This window comes from Mustela nigripes, chromosome 18, assembly GCF_022355385.1.
Source record: "Mustela nigripes isolate SB6536 chromosome 18, MUSNIG.SB6536, whole genome shotgun sequence".
NCBI lineage: Eukaryota > Metazoa > Chordata > Mammalia > Carnivora > Mustelidae > Mustela > Mustela nigripes.
Genome location: NC_081574.1, coordinates 14894448 through 14908311, shown reverse-complemented (window position 1 = coordinate 14908311; position 13864 = coordinate 14894448). Strand labels below are relative to the sequence as shown.

Below are 13864 nucleotides of genomic sequence, written 5' to 3'. Positions count from 1 at the left end.
AATAAGACTGAAGTGCCCAATTCAGTGTTCTTTTGCCCAGAAGTTTGTCCTGCAGTGGCTCTCTGGTGATTCTGTTTCGTGGGTTCTGCACCTGTGTGTGATATTTTCATTCATTTCATGTTCTGTTTTTTTCCCCTCATCTCGAAAAGAGCTTCCCTCTCCTGAAAAGGCCACAGTACTTTCTCATGAGATTTGTTAAACTGACCCAAACTGGACAAACATTTGGGGGGGGGGGTGTTGGATACTCGTCTCTCAGGTGGTGTCACCTGTGCTTGCTGGCCAGCAGGGTCCTCTCCGTGTGCGGGAGACTGAAAAAAGGTCTCTAAGCACAGAAGTTTCTTAACATCAGAATCATTTCAAATGAGGCCAACATTAGCCTCAAAGCAAACCTAGGAAGACTACTTAGAAATTAGACAATGCTAACCAAATATTAGTCCTCACTTAGACTCCTAGCATCTGAAGACCTTTGTGGAGAACACGGCTGTCACAAGCAGAATATGTATGTTAGGGTTGTGATCATTGCTTTTTTTTTTTTCCTTATAGAGTTGACCTATAGGTTCCAAACACTGCAAAGAAGGACTCTTAGGGGTTTCTTCCCAATTCTAGAAACTGAGGGTTTATGGATTTGGGAAGGGGAAGAGGAAGTGAATAGAACAAGAAAATGTAGTGACTATTTGGTCATTTTAGCCGAACTGCTCTAAGACAAAGTGTTCTGGGTGGTTTCAGAGCTCTCCCTCCAACACTAACCTCTAATGCAGAGAGCAGGTTTTTCTAGTTTCATTAATGGGACTGGGGATTGAATCAAGTGAGAAAATGTGAGTCTTTGCCAGAGAGTGGAGAAGACGGGGCTCTGGCGGACCCTCCTCCACTTCTTGGGACCAGCAAGAGGAGGGACGAAGGGAGTCGAATTCCTAGACTCTCTTTCTGAGGTCAGTAGCGTCACAGGATGTGGGATGGCAGGTGGCAGGATGCTTCCTCTGAGAAGAAACTGAAAGACCATCAAATCCAGCACACCATTTTACTGCGGGAGTGTCTGAGGGGGTGAGGGGGAGACCTGAGGCTGCTCAGCGGTGCACACCAAGCTCCTGGCTCAAAGTGTTCCCCTGCTTGTGGCTTTGCTGTGTGGCCTCCAGGGCCAGCTGCTCTGGCTTCCTCTCTGTTACTGTGCAGGAGAGTCTAGTCAAGGGCGCTGTGACGTAACGCTGGCAAGCTTTCTGTAGGACATCCGGCTGCCTGCCGTTGGCTGGCGTGACTGTTACTGGAGGCATCAGCTGCGTCCTTGGTCCCACTTTGCGTGCTCCTCCTTCTCACAAGTGCTGTGATGGCAGCATGTTGTGAATCCCGATAGGAGCCAGAAGTTGGGAATACCCAGCAGAAAAGGACATGGCCCATGGGCTGGCACTCTAAGAAAGGAGAAAATATTCTACTGATGGCCCCAGTCCAGTAGCCTCAACACAGTGGTCACGACCTATGCCTATTCCAAGCAGGCATGTATCGGGTACCCTCTTAGGCTGGCAACTTCTCTGGACTTTTCCTTACTCAGCATCTCTGCTTCCTCACCCTGCTCTGATCACCAGTAGTATTCTCAGTTCAGTGATGGCATCCACAGGAAGTCAGTGGGAGGGTCAGTGCCTGTCCATGCAACCTGAAGATGAGGAGGGCCAGTGTAACTGCAGTCGCTCCAACCATGAAGATGCACGCAGAAGGTGCTGGAAGGAGTCCAGAGACTTGGGAAACCTGTGCTCATCATAGATTTCCCAGGGCTTTGTCCATATCTCCTTTGTTCTCGTTTCTGAAGCAGTCTGTTCTGTGCTTTCTGTTTTGCCATACAGTACCTGTCAGTCTTTGCTGACCGGGCCAGCAGCTCTGAAACCACACTTGCTACTTAGCACCACCCTTTATCCAAAGGCTTTTCCGCTTCTTTCGACCCTCATGGAAATCCTGACACGTCACACCTGCTACTGGAATCGCATGCCTTCAGAAGTTGGGTTGGCTTTGTTTTAAGGAAAAACAAAGTGCTCTAATCCCCTGCTACTCCAACTGTATGTCTCAGACCAGCCACCTGGGAGCTCATTAGGAACACAGAACCTCCGGCTCCGCCCCAGACCAAACTGAATCTGAATCTGCATTGGAACAAGGCCCTCTGTGGACTCCAGTGTACTTCCGAGTGCCCGGAGCACTGCTCCAGCTGAAGCCGGAAGCACCATTTGGTATTTAACAACTGACGGTGGCATGATGGCCCAATCCCAGGTAGGAACGGCTACCCCGGGTGGGCGGCAGCAGGAGAGCAAAGGAAGAGGGGACTTCCAGGCTGTTCTAGGTGGTGCACCTTAATTGCTAGCTTGAAAGGCTTCTACGAACAAAGGGGGCTTTGTAGCTCTGCTTGTCCAGATATTTTGTAGGGCATTTGCACTACTTCCCTTGAGTGAGGTCTCCTATGTGCAAGTACTTGTTTGCTTCCTGTCTATGTAGTACTTGAAAGTAGTAGATGCTCTCAAATGTAGTTTTCCCACATTGTTTTGTTGAATGAAGTAAAAACTGGGAGAGGAGTCCTGAGGATTATTTTGGCATCCGTGCTCCCCCCCCTCTCTCTGCCTGCCTCTTTGCCTACTTGTGATCTCTCTCTCTCTGTCAAATAAATGAATAAAATCAGGCTCCCCGCTGAGCAGAGCGCCCTATGCAGGGCTTAATCCCAGGACCCTGGGATTGTGACCCAAGCCGAAGGCAGAGGCTCAACCCACTGAGCTACCCAGGCACCCGGAGAAATACTACTTTTAGGAGATTGCAGGAGAGATGAGGCTGTTGCCTTTCATATTTGGATGTTAGCATTGCATCGGAAAGTGTGTTGCAGATGCCGTGAACGCTGTCCTTTATCTTTGGTTATTCTCAGCAACTGGCTTTCTTTTGGGTTGATAATTACAGCTTTTTGCTCTTAGTTAACTTGAGTGGATCCAGAAGTTACCCCTGAGCAGCTTTGCCTCATAGCTTTGGTGTTTCCTATAGCCTGAAGATTTCATCTGTTCTATGGGGTAAATTTGCACAGAAAACTAGAGGTATATGTTACTGAAGACAAGAAAGTATTGTAAATTACAATACATGACTGAGAACTTGGGGAAAAGATTCAGGTTGGGGAGACATGGACATTATAGCAATGTTAATAACAGTTCCATTGTATGGGCTGTAATCACGGAGGTCTGAGGGTAGGTCACCTGATCCCATCCATGCCTAGAGGTGACAGGCCAGCTCTTCCTCTTTCTCCTTGTCCTCTCCATTCATTCACCATCAGATCCAGCATTCACTGTGTGCCAGACATTGGATGCAGTGACATCCAAGCCACTGAGAAAGAATGTAGGGTATCTGAAGAGTCTGTAAGTTCTCACGGGTCAAAAGAAGGACCCTACTAAGGGGACAGCCCTTCTGGGGGAGACCTTCATTTGTAATCTGCCTGTTTGTTGTCTTCCACTTTCCCATTTGTACCCCACTGCTTAAGGTTTCCATCCACTCTATTTCTTTACATTAATCTTACCGATGAGACCTGAATTTGAGGAATTTTAGCTTTTTTGCAATGGGTTTGCAGCCAGAACACAGGTGTAATGAAAAATGGTGCTCAACCTAAACCAAAATGGGAAAGGAAAAGACTCAAATCAACATCATCATCCCTGGACATGTAGATTCCGGCAAGTCTACCACTGCTGGTCATCTGAGCTACAAACGTGGTGAGATCGACAAAAGAACTACTGAAAAATTTGAGGAGGAGGCTGCTGAGATGGGAAATGGCTCCTTCCAAGTGTGCCTGGGTCTTAGAAAAACCGAAAGCTGAACGTAAACACGGTATCACCATTGATACCTCCCTGTAGAAATTCGAGACCAGCAAGTGCTATGTGACCATCACTGATGCTCCAGGACACCGAGACTTTATCAAAATCATGATTGCAGGCGCATCTCAGGCTGCCTGTGCTGTCCTGGTTATTGCTGCTGGTGTTGGTGAATCTGAAGCAGGCGTCTCCAAGAATGGGCAGACCCATGGGTGGGCCCTTCTGGCTTCCACACTGGGTGTGAAAGAACTAATTGCTGGTGTTCGCAAAATGGGTTCCACTGAGTTGTCCTACAGCTGGACAGTATACAGTATGCAAGGAGATGGTTAAGGAAGTCAGCACTGACATTAAGAATATTGGCTACAACCCCAACACAGTAACTTTTGTGCCAGCATCTGGTTGGAATGATAACAAAATGCTAGAGCCAAGTGCTAACATGCCTTGGTTCAAGGGACTGAAAGTCACCCATAAGGATGGGAATGCCAGTGGAACCACACTGCTGGAAGCTGTGGATTGCCTTCTGCCACCATCTCGTCCAACTGACAAGCCCTTGCTTCCCTCTCCAGGACGTCTATAAAATTGGTGGGATTGGTACTGTCCCTATGGGCCAAGCGGAGACTGATGTTCTGAAACCCAGCATACTGGTCACCTTTGCTCCAGTCAATGTTACCACTGAAGTCAATTCTGTTGAAATGCACCATGAAGCTTTGAGTGAGGTCTTCCTGGGACAGTGCCAAGAAGACGTCTTCAGTGCCAAGAAGGTATCTGTCAAAGATGTTCGTAGTGGTAGTGTGGCTGGTGACAGCAGAACATGATCCATCCATTCAACCAGCTGGCTTCACCACTCAGGTGATTATCCTGCATCTTCCAGGCCAGAGCAGTGCTGGAGATGTACCTGTGCTGGACTGTCACACAGCTCATGTTGCTTGCACGTTTGCTGAGCCAAACGAGAAGATAGATCGTCGTTCTGGAAAAAAGCTACAAGATGGTCCCAAGTTCTTGAACTCTGGTGATGCTGCCATTGTTGATATTGTTTGTGACAAGTCTCTGTGTGTTGAGAGCTTCTCTGACTATCCTCCTCTGGGCAGTTTTGAGGTTCAGGACATGAGACAGACGGTTGCTGTGGGTGTCCTCAAAGCAGTGGGACAAGAAGGCAGCTGGAGATGGCTTGGTCACCAAGGCTGCCCAGAAAGCTCAGAAGACTAAATGAATATTCTTTCCAATACCCACCACCCAAGTCTTACTCAGTGGTGGGAGAACGGTCTCAGAGCCGTTTGTGTCAGTTGGCCATTTAAGTTGAAGAGTAAAAGACTGGTTGCTGATAACAATGCATCGTAAAAACTTCAGAAGGCAAGGAGAATGTTTTGTGGACCATTTGTGTTTTTGTGTGTGTGTGTGTGGCAGTTTTGAGTTATCAGTTTTTAAAATCAGTAGTTTGTAATGGAAACAACTTCACCAAAAATCTGTCACAGAATTTTGAGACCCATTAAAACAAAAGTTGAATGAGAGAGAGAGGGAAAAAAAAGAATTTGAAGAATTTGAAATCCCCTCCTTTAAAAATTTCATCGCCTCTTAGAGCATTAGGGACTGTCCTTAGGGTGAATTGATCTAACTCAACTTGGGTCCTCTGTAACACAAAAAATTAAAGGATGCTGTCAAGAAAATAAGTTTTGATTAACACTGAGTATAATTTTGGAAGACCTGGTGTATTCCTTTCATGTGGTTGCTGTAACAATCACCATAAACAAATTACCATAAACCCAAAACAAGAGAAATTTATTGTCTCACAGGAGGCCAGAAGTCTGAAATTAGTAGTGGTGGGGTGGGGGGTGGGGTATGGAGGGGCGGAAATCTGGTGTCAGCCAGGCCTCCCTCCCTCTGGAGGGCCTAGAGCAGGATCTGCTTCTCGCCTTTCCAGCTTTTTGGCCCAGCACTCCCTGACTTATGTTTGCTTTCCCCAATCTGTGTCTCCAGGGTCAGCCCACCTTCTCCTCCCCACCTGCCCTGCTCACCTAAGGATACCTGTGCTTGTATTTCAGACCCACCTCGTCAGTCTCCCTACCTTAGGATGCTTACCTTCATCAAGTATGCAAAGTCCTTTTTGCGGTGACATTTGTAACATTCACAGGTTCCAGGAACTGGGACGTGGTTGTCTTTTGGGGCCATTATTTAGCCTCTCAAACCTGGTGAAGTACCATAGTGAGAGCTCAGACAGCCTCTGCCCTGAGGCCAGAAGGGGCCAGAGGGCTGGACCAGAGGGAGTGGGGGCGTGGAGGAGAATAGAAAAGCACACTGTTTCCAACCTTAGCGGAGCTACCCGTCCTGTTTACCTTCCCTTTTCCCTTCTCCCTCTAACTCCTCCTCTTTTTTTTTTTTTAATATTTAATTTATTTATTTGACAGAGATCACAAGCAGACAGAGAGGGGGAGGGGAGGGAAGCAGGCTCCCTGCTGAGTAGAGCCCCCCCCCACCCCAATCCCCTCCATGCGGGCTCGATCCTAGGACTCTGGGATCATGACCTGAGCCGGAGGCAGAGGCTTTAACCCACTGAGCCACCCAGGCGCCCCCCTCTTCCTTTCTTATCCCTTCTCCATCACAGGACTACTTGCTCACAGGCCTCAGGATTAAAGCTGCTGTGTTTAGGGGCGCCTGGGTGGCTCAGTGGGTTAAGCCGCTGCGCTCAGGTCATGATCTTAGGGTCCTGGGATCGAGTCCCGCGTCGGGCTCTCTGCTCAGCGGGGAGCCTGCTTCTTCCTCTCTCTCTGCCTGCCTCTCTGCCTACTTGTGATCTCTCTCTCTCTGCCAAATAAATAAAATCTTAAAAAAAAAAAAAAAAGCTGCTGTGTTTAGGCTGCAGAATGAGTTAGGTCATCTCTGGTTTATAACCTATGCCTTTGTTATCGCACACACACGCGCGCGCACGTGCACACTCACACATGCGCACACGTACGCACGCACACACGCATGCGCAAACGTACGCACGTACGCACGCACACACGCATGCGCTCTGGCTCTGGTTCGGACCTAGCTAATTCAGACGCAGTCTTTCTTTTCCCCTCCCTCCTCGAACATCCTTCTTTTTTTTTTTTTTTTTAATTTTAAAAACTTTTTATTTGAACATCCTTCTTCTTATTGGCCACAGGTCTTTTGAAAACGCCGTGCTCACGCTCGCCAGCCCCTGGGATTCCGGGAGATCTGGATGTGAATCCCGACTCTGCGTTTGCGGAGGTCCTGGGCGAGACGCTGCCCCGCCGTTTCTCCTCCGTGAAGCAGAGCCGCTACCTCCTTCCTCGGCTTATTGAGGGTTCTCAGCGAGGTCATGTTCGGGAGGTTCCTGCCGCCGCGCCAGGCCCCGAGCAGGTGTGCCCGGGGCCGACCGCCGCATGCGTTGATCCTGGTAGAGCCCCTGCTGTCTTCCTGGGACAGTGCTGACCCTCGTGTGACGATGGAGAGCAGAACCCGGGCGCTGCCTCTCAGGAGTTTATTGAGTGAGGCAGACCCGGGAAGGGACTCTGACACAAGCTGGCAGGAGGCAGGTGATGGTGAGAGGAACTCCGGAGGACTTCCTGGAGGAGATGATGTGAGAATCGAGTTCTCAGTGGTGAGTGAGTGTATTGTTTCCTAGGGCAGCCACAAATGCGATCACTTCAAATAATGGAAATTAATTTTACATTTTGGAAGCTAGAAGTCCAGAATGGAGAGGTTAGCAGCGCCGTGGGCCTTCTGAAGGCTCGAGGGGAGATTTTGGCTCTTCCAGCTTCGTGTGGCATAGGCAGTCCTTTGGAGCAGCATAACTCTGGTTTCTGCCTGTCTTTACATGGTTGTCCACGTGACATTATAAGGACATTTGTCGTATTTGTCATTGGATTCAGAGCTCACCTGGATAATTCAGGATGATTTCATCCCAAGATCCTTAATAACATGTCCAGAGACCCTTTTGTAAATAATGGAACTACCACAAGTCTGGATGGACGTAACTTTTGAGAAACCACCATTCAACGCACCACCATTCAACCCTAAGGGCCTAAGGGCATGGAATGGCTTTCTAGTTTGGGGAAACCACAAGTTAATCTTACGAGACCAGGAATTTCAAGGAGGACTGAGGTAGGGAATAAGTCATGGATGGGCGACAGGCTTGGTGCAAAGCAGTTTAATTTCTGTCACAGTCGGAGGTAAAGATGCTGAGGTCCTGCATGGGAGGTAGAGATGGCTGCACGTGTTGGAGAGAGAAAATCAGCAGGACCTGGGGAAGGATTCAGCGTGGCCGGAGAAGATGGGGGGAAGATCATTGCTGGATTTCTGGTTTGGGCAATTGGCTACACAGTGACCCCACTGAGATTAGCAATAAGGGAAAGATGTAAGACGGGCATGGATACGGGGCAGGAGGTGCAGAAGATGACTGATTTAATTGGGGGCCTATAAATGCTAAGGCTTATGAACACCCATAACTGCTAGGATTACTAAGAGCCATGGTGCAGATGGTTCCAGAAGGTAAAGCATCTTTACCTCCGACTGTGACAGAAGGAGATACTCAGAAAAGGAGTGTTGTAAGCGTATCAGGTATTGAATTCAGACCACATGCCAGGAAAGACCTTCGTCCCCATAAACTACTGGGGATGGGGGCGAGGGGTGGGGGGGGCATGGGGTGTGTCCGTGTAGCACGGATCCACACAGAGCCCAGGCCACTGGCATCCTGCAGAGGGCAGTGGTGAGTGGTGTGCTGCTCTTCTTTCTCCTGGGTTAGTAAGAGTAATGGTCAGCACATAGCCAGCATTCCTCCCCTCCCTTCCACTAAGTGCTTTCCAGTCTCTGCTCATTGAATCCCCACAGTGAGATGAGTATCATGTTTATTTTATGGAGAGGTGTGGGGAATTCAAGGACACTTGACCCAAGGGCATAAAACCATTAAAGGGTACAGCTGAATACAAATGAGGCTGACCTAACTCTTTTGCACCAGCCCCCTTTCCAGCAGGATGCCTGGCTTGCTGTAGCCTTGATCCCTTTGAGATCAGAAGTCAGAGAAGAGCACTTCTCAGCTAATAACTCACACCCACCGTCCAACAACCAGATGCAGCTGCTACTTCACAAAGCAGGAAGGCAGTTCTCAGTATGCCCAGTGACCTTGTAGATTTATTCTCCTTACAGCCCCCAAAGGTGCAAGTTAACCCACAATCATCAGATGTTTGAATTCAGTTTTCTCTCTCTTCATGTCCACATTTCTGATACTCCAGTTACATAGCAATAACTCCTAAGCTCCTATGCACCAAAGCCTTTTTGATAACACACATCCTGGGGTCCCATTCCAGGCTTATTAAAAGGAATATCTGGAGTGCCTTGATCTCAGTTCAAATCTTAATCTCAGGGTCATGAGTTCAAGCCCCACATTGGGCCCTATGTTGGGCATGAGCCTACTTTAAAAAAAAAATTTCCCATGGTGTGGTCCTTGGATGTGGATCTTTGATTCTGATGCAGTGGTCCCTAACCATTGTTATACAATGGCATGTCAATGAAGTGAGGTTATGATGAGCATGGGTTTTAAAAAATGCTTTGTCATTGGTTCTGATCCATTTCTTATCTGTGGCCTTTCTTCTTTGAATTAGGCCAGTTGATTCTCTCTCCCCTTACCCTCTTCTTGGGTCAAGAGGAAAGTCTGTGTGATCAGTTTAAAGCTTGTTTGATTTGCAAGCCTCGTTTGAGGAAAGATAAACAGTATTAATTAGTATTAGGGATCTGCAACCACAATGCTGGGCTGGTTTGGACAGATCAGGGGTTGGCTGGTGCCCTCTAGTGGCTGGAACGATTCAACAACTTCTAGTTCCTGTTGACCCACGTGGGTTGCGAGTTTAAAAAGAAACAAGCCTGTTTGCCTTGGACTTGCTGTTTGGATACCAGCTGTGTCTTGCTAGGGTGCCTCATCTCTCAGGCCAGAGTATTTTTCTTTTTCTTTTTTTTTTTCTTTTTAAGGTTTTATTTATTTATTTGACGGACAAAGATCACAAGTGGGCCGAGAGGCAGGCAGAGAGAGAGGAGGAAGCAGGCTCCCTGCTGAGTGGAGAGCCCGATGCGGGGCTTGATCCCAGGACCCAGAGATCATGACCTGAGTCAAAGGCAGAGACTTTAACCCACTGAGCCACCCAAGTGCCCCTGGCCAGAGTATTTTTCTGTATAAATTGGAAGGGGCAGAGAAGGATATTAGTGAACAACAGGCCGAAAGCACGTACAAAGGGCTGGCTTCCCAGGGAGATGGGTCACATGTGAAGTGTAGGCAAGGGGGCAGGTACACCCAGCACGGAGCATCGTCATAGCCCCGCCACAGCACCCGCCGAAATGGGAGCTCTCTGAGATGGGGACTCTGGCTTATTCATCTTCGTGTCCTTAACATCTGGCACGAGGCCTGGCGTGGAGAAAGTCTACAAATAAATACTGAAAGAAGGGAGGGCAAAAGGAAGAAAGGCAGGTTGGTGAACTTGCTGCTCTTTGCTCAGGAGGTGGAAGGTCAAGATTAAGTCTCGCAAAGTGGAGCTTAGCCCTGCACCGCGCTCCCATCAGATACAGGACTGGGGTTGGGAGGGTTGTGCACAGCTGCTGAAGGGCCCACCCAGCCCTGCCCAGAAGAGGAATCAGCCCCTGGATCCTGACACCAGAGGTTTGCAACCCTTCTGAATGCTTTGTCTTCCAGCGTCGGTGGGGTTTCTCCTGCCCGCTGACTTCTCAGGCTGTCCTTATGGCAGTGTTGGGCACAGCTCCTGGCTGAGCTCTCCTGCCACGAAACCTGGGCTCTGGTTCCCGCTCTCCACTCCTCTGCGGGGCTGGGACGTGTCAGTCTCCAGAATCGCACATGCCAATGACTTACAAACATTGGTCTGTCGCTGCTTCTTCCGTGCGTGTGCAGACACGCACACACACCCCTATTGGTTCTGTGTCTCTGAACCCTGACCACTTCTCCTGGAATCGTGTTAGCTGCTGGGTATGGTGGGAAACAAACCTGAGAGGCTCGGCCACCTGCGAAAGCCCCTTGCAGTGAGGACTTAGAGGTCTGAGGATAGCCCAGTGCTGGTGGACGGTGGTGGCTGGGGGGCAGGGTATGGGCAGGAGGGACGCCAAGGAGGACATGGGTTAGGGTAGTCTGGGGAGAAGTGGCGTGGGCGGTGGGGCAGTCGAGGCAGAGGGAGTGTGTGAAGCGGGGCACGGAGGAGCCACGGGGAGGGTGGGCAGGCCGGAGAGATCTGCCTGCCCCGCCTTTCTCAGTTTTGGGGTCACTTGCCCTAATATATCGTCCTGGCAGCGTGTGCTTGTGTCATGATGCGTAATCACACAGGTGCTTTACAGTTGTTGAGTGACGACTTGGTAACTGATGTGTGATCTGAGTGTAGAGTGGACTGGAGGAGCTTGCTACTGGTGACGGGGGAACAGTGAGGGGCTCTTGCTGGAACCCGTGAGAGAAATGACGGGGTGCCAGTGGCGGTGACTGTGAGGGTGTTGGGACGGGGATAGACAGGTGGATGTCGAGGAGGAGGGTCTATGGGCTGCAAGGTCCTGACCATCTCTGCCGGGTTTATCATGATTTCCCTGGGACTTAGTGTGGCCTCTGGCACACAGTAGGGGCTCCGTCACCTTGGTTACGGGCTGAAGGGCCCCTGCCTGGCACGCAGTGGTGCTCCCTGCAGACTGGCCCAGCACCCACGGGAGTGCGTGGATTTGTCACACTTCCAAGCTCGTACCCCAACCGAGTCCTGGCCACCAGCACCCTGCTCTGAGGGCTGAGACCTCTGACTGCCTCCCGTACCCCACAGTATGTCCTGAAGACTGTGGTGTGAGCCACCAGACCATGTGCACACAGTGGGCGTCCGTCTCTGCATCACAGGCTGGGGAGACTCCTCCTTCCCCTTCCTAGCCCACCGAAAGCCCCATTCTCTTAGGGCACGCAGGCCGAGAGTTCTGCCCTTCCCCAGACTCGGGCCTGCTGAGAAGCCCTGTACGTCCCGGGAACGGGGCTAGGCACTTTACACGTATTCTTTGATTTAATGGTTTCAGTTCTTGGAAGTGTGACAGTCCTCATTTTCTGGGGGAGGACACTCAGGGGGGAAAGACCAGGGACTTGCCCACGGTCACCTGGCTTGTAAGGGTAGTGGGGGGAGGGCTGTGCTTCAGGCTCCGCACCCTCCTCTCGGGGCCAGAGGGTCTCATCCTGGCTGCCCACCCGAATCTCCTGCAGTGCTTTATCGTGACCTAGCCCGTTACTACATTGGAAGATCTGAGCCCAGGGCCCAGGCGTCGTATTTTTCACGTATTTTTCAGAGCTTTCCAGGTGTTGGCAGTGTGCCTCCAAGGTTGAGAAGTACTACTGTCAGGCCTCCTCGGGCGCAGCTCCCCACTGCCGGAGTCTTGTTCCACACTCCTTGGCTGTCCCAAACTCAGGATGTTCAACACAGCTTACTGCCCTACTCTCCTAAATTTGCACCTCTTCTCATAGCGTTGCTTTAAAAAAAAAAAAAAGAAAGAAAAAAGAAAAGGAAAGGAAAAGAAAGAAACCTGCTGTTGAGTCTCTCATTCTCTCCTGTCCACGACTCCCCTACCACAGGGTCATGAGGGGACCACCTTCTCAGCCCCACAATTCCACTTCCAGACCACCGTAACTGTGACCCAGAAGCTCAGTGTGTGTGTGTGTGTGTGTGTGTGTGTGTGTGTTTTCACTTCTTTACCTCTGTGGTGCTCTCTCCGCTCTGCCTCAGCCACCAGTGGCAGCTGCTCTGCCTTGGGTCCCGTTATCCCTGGGGAATATTCCAAGAGCCTCTCTGACCCTCCTCCAGTGTCTCCTAGGCCTTCCAGCTCTCTCCTTCCACGTCCCACAAAGATTTAATCAGCACCTTCTATGCTCTAGGGACTCGGCGAGGCTCTGAGATGTGGCGGTGGGCAGGCCAAGGAGACACGGTCCCTTCTCGCTTAGAACCCGGACCAGTGGCAGGAGAACAAGCAAACAAGGACTTCATGGTGTTCCGAGGCGGGTGCTGTGAAGAAACGTCCTGCTTCCCAAACCATTCTCATCACCGTTCTGGTCTCCTCGACGTTCTCCAGGCATGATGAGCCCCTGCTTATCCCCACCTGTGTCCCGAGCTACATCATTCAAGTCCTCTCTTACCAGCTCTCCCAGCTTCTGGCCCCTTCGTCGGCAGACCGACAGGCATGGAGTCACACCTGCTTCACATCTGTCTTCTGTTCCGCCGGGCTCCTGAGTCACCCGGGTACTCACAAAGCAGCATGAATGGGTGTCCTCCCCCAACCCCCACTTTGAGGACATCCAGCCCCAAATGGACCCTTAGGGCTACTCACACATGTGTCTACTCTCTCGGTTGTAATTCCAGACTCTCTCAACCCTCTCCTCTGGAGAGGTCTCTGTGTCTTACTTCACAAAGAAAGTAGTTACTGCCAAGGCAAACTCTCTGCCCCTCCTCTCTACCCACACCCCTCCCGGGTTGCATTCCTTCTTCCCTCCTCCCCACCCCTGCGAGAAGGAGCCCATCCTCCCGTCAGGGGCTAGCTTCTCTTCCCTTGCCGCTCACCTGGCCCCTGCTTTCTGGATCCCATTAACCTCCTGCCTCTAAGACCTTGCTCCATGGGTCACCCCTTCCTTTTCCATGTCATCCATCTCCTTCCCCCAGCATAGAAACCTACCCAAAATGTCCATGTCCTGAAACAGACGACAACAATAAAAACTCGCCCGCCTCTGTTTTTTTTCTAGCTCTCTTTCTCTCAGTCCTTAGCCAGGCACCTAGCAAGAATGGGCTCCGCTCTCTGTCTCTCCTGTCTTCGCACTTGTAACCAGCCGCCGTCCCCTGAAATCCAGCTTCTATGCTCACTGCCCCCGTAAAACCGTCCTGTGCATCTTCGTGCTCAAACCAGGTGGACATTTGGCTTCTTCTGGCGTTTGGTGCAGGTGTCACCCTCCTTGAAGCTCCCTCCTCACTTGGTTTTTGTGACCCTACTCTCCTGGTCTTCCTGTGATTTCGGACCCGTCCTCAGTCTCCTCTGTGGGTTTTTCTTTTTACCTC

The 13864-nt window shown here is 50.5% G+C and overlaps 1 long non-coding RNA gene across 4 annotated transcripts in view; it reads left to right on the top strand.

Annotated features, from left to right (window-relative positions):
* The window catches only part of LOC132006332 (uncharacterized), a 156610-nt gene that overhangs the window by 4615 nt on the left and 138131 nt on the right, over positions 1–13864 (top strand). For 3 of the 4 annotated variants that reach the window (XR_009401061.1, XR_009401062.1, XR_009401063.1), the window contains exon 2: positions 6958–7416. This is a non-coding gene — a long non-coding RNA (uncharacterized LOC132006332). Of the gene's footprint in view, positions 1–6957; positions 7417–12696; positions 13509–13864 lie in introns of those variants that run through there. The other variant, XR_009401064.1, reaches the window with a different exon arrangement.